This window comes from Schistocerca serialis, chromosome 12 (assembly GCF_023864345.2).
Source record: "Schistocerca serialis cubense isolate TAMUIC-IGC-003099 chromosome 12, iqSchSeri2.2, whole genome shotgun sequence".
In the NCBI taxonomy this organism is placed as follows: Eukaryota; Metazoa; Arthropoda; class Insecta; order Orthoptera; family Acrididae; genus Schistocerca; species Schistocerca serialis.
The window spans coordinates 96,754,299-96,757,005 of record NC_064649.1 but is presented as its reverse complement, the minus strand read 5'-3'; the positions used below and the strand labels follow the sequence as shown (position 1 = coordinate 96,757,005).

The 2,707-nt window shown below is 42.9% G+C and overlaps 1 pseudogene; it reads right to left on the bottom strand.

The window, feature by feature from the left end:
* Positions 1-295: 295 nt before the first annotated feature.
* Positions 296-413, bottom strand: LOC126428546 (5S ribosomal RNA; annotated as a pseudogene).
* Between the last annotated feature and the right edge of the window lie 2,294 nt (positions 414-2,707).

Genomic DNA, 2,707 nt, shown 5'->3' with positions numbered 1-2,707 from the left:
GTAATATCATAAACTGTTCCTTATTACGTTCAAAAACTGTTTTCAGCGAAGAAAAGTAAAGTAATAATACCGAGCTACAAAGAAAACTGAGAAAAATCACCCCGTCTTCGGGCCACGAGTGGCCTACCTGGACCTTCCGACCGCCGTGTCATCCTCAGAGGAGGATGCGGATAAGAGGGCGTGGGGTCAACACACCGCTCTCCCGGTCGTTATGATGGTATTCTTGACCGAAGCCGCTACTATTCGGTCGAGTAGCTCCTCAATTGGCATCACGTGGCCGAGTCACCCTGAAGAACGACAACAGCGCATGGCGGCCTGGATGGTCACCCATCCAAGTGCCGGCCACGCCCAACAGCGCTTAACTTCGGTGATCTCACGGGAACCGGTGTATCTACTGCGGCAAGGCCGTTGCCCTGTATTTTCAAACAGATCGAATATCTTAAAATTTTCATCACATAATATTATAAACTGTTCCTTATTACAATGAAAAACTGTTTTCAGCAAAGAAAAATAAAGTACCAGTTTGCCTTTGTTCTACAATATTACTTTTATTGTTAACCTATTTTCGGCTTACAGGGTCATCTTCAGACATTCCTGATGTAAATGTCTGAAGATGGCCTTGTATGCTGAAAACCAGTTAACAATAAAAGTAATATTGTAGAAGAAAAGCAAACTCGTTCTTTTCATTTATTGTAATGTTGTTCTACCAAGACCGGTGGAAGAGTTTGTTAACATGAAAAATAAAGTAATAACACCGAGTTACAAAGAAAATTAAGAAAAATATAATCTGCGAATTAGTTAAAGGAAACGGACGTTGTTAAGCCAGCACTGCCCTATTTCGCTCATATGCAAAGCAGAGTTTAAAGCCAGCCGGTGTGGCCGAGAGGTTCTAGGCGCCTCAGTCAGGAACCGCGCGACCGCTACGGTCAGAGGTTCGAATCCTGCCTCGGGCATGGATGTGTGTGACGTCCTTAGGTTAGTTCGGTTTTAGTTCGGTTTAAGTAGTTCTAAGTTCTAGGGGACTGATGACCTCAGATGTTAAGTCCCATAGTGCTCAGAGCCATTTGCACCATTTGAACCAGAGTTTAAACAGTAATTTCTATGATTTCAGTTAGGGTTTCACGTTGGCGATTGGTTTGCTTATTTGGAGAGACGTGATGCTAAACGGCAAGAAAAAAATAATAGGCCACCAGTGTGAACTTGTGAAAGATAAAAACTTCTTGTGTTCATTCTAGATCTGACTGGAGAACGCTGTACTGTGGGAACACATTAAAATGTAAACTCTGAATTTCTTTTTTCCATTTTTATAAGCTTTTCTTTAGTATTACAGATTTTCTATTTGTTCATGCGTTGGTGCATAACTTCGTGGGGTTTTCCGTAAGTTTAATAAACACAACAGATACACAGAACAGACATTTTACTCAAATGATTCAAAAGGCTCTAAGCACTATGGGACTTAACATCTGAGGTCGTCAGTCCCCTAGAACTTAGAACTAACTAACCTAAGGACATCACACACATCCATGCCCGAGGCAGGATTCGAACCTGCGACCGTAGCTGTCGCGCGGTTCCAGACGTGTGTGTGTGTGTGTGTGTGTGTGTGTGTGTGTGTGTGTGTGTGTGTGTGTGTTTTCCTTAGCGTTGGTTAGTTTAAGTTAGCCTACAGACTGATGACCTCAGCAGTTTCGCCCCATATGTACTTACCACCACCACCACCCGCTTCTTTGGCACTAAATAAAATTTCCAGATGCTACACAAAATTTCTTCAGTTTCCCATATTCGTCCTGTCGTTGGCTAAATTAGAGGGAAATTCCCATTTCACTATCCCAGTGACGTAAAGGATCGACATTTCATGAAATGTAGACCACTAATTTTCTACTCCGGATGCCAAAATATTTTATTGATTCCCACCTACACAGAGAGAAACGTCTATTCCGACAAAATAGGGATCACAGCTCGCAAGGAAATATTTAGGCGTTCATATTTTTCCCAAGTGCTATTCGGGAGTTAAAATATCGAGATACAGTCCGAAAGCTGTTCTATGGACCGTGAGCCAAACACTCAGATGTGAATTGCAGAACAGTCACTGCATCGCCCGCTGATCCACAGACAGCATCATTAATTAAGAATTATTTATTTTATTTATTCATAAGAAAGCATAAAACTTCAGCAATACAAAACAGTTGAAGACAATATTGCATCGTACAGGTCATAGTCTACATCGGAAAATATTAAAAGGACGTTAAACAAAAGAGATGAAGACAAAGGAGATAATCGAACCAACTTCGGCTCAGTATGTGGCAATCAGAACAGCTTCAGGGCTAGAGGAATCTATTCATCAATGGTACAGCGTTACTTATACTAGATACAAGTGGTCCGTTCAGGACAGAGACTCGAACTCTGAACTTTGCCTTTCACTGGCAAGTGCTCTACTGGTGGAATTAAAGCTGTGAGGGGGGGGGGGGGCATGAGTCGTGCTTCGGTAGTCAGATGGGAGAGCCCTTGCCCCCGAATGGCAAAGTTCCGTGTTCGAGCCTCGGTCCGGCACAAAGTATTAACCTGCCAGGAAGTTTCATATCACCGCACACGCCGCTGCAGTGTGAAAATCTCATATAAGTGCTCTGCTGATTTTTGCGCTCCTCAGTCACATGGGCTCAATGGTGTGTGGAAGTTCCATTTCTGAAAATTTTCGTTTGGTCTTGACATC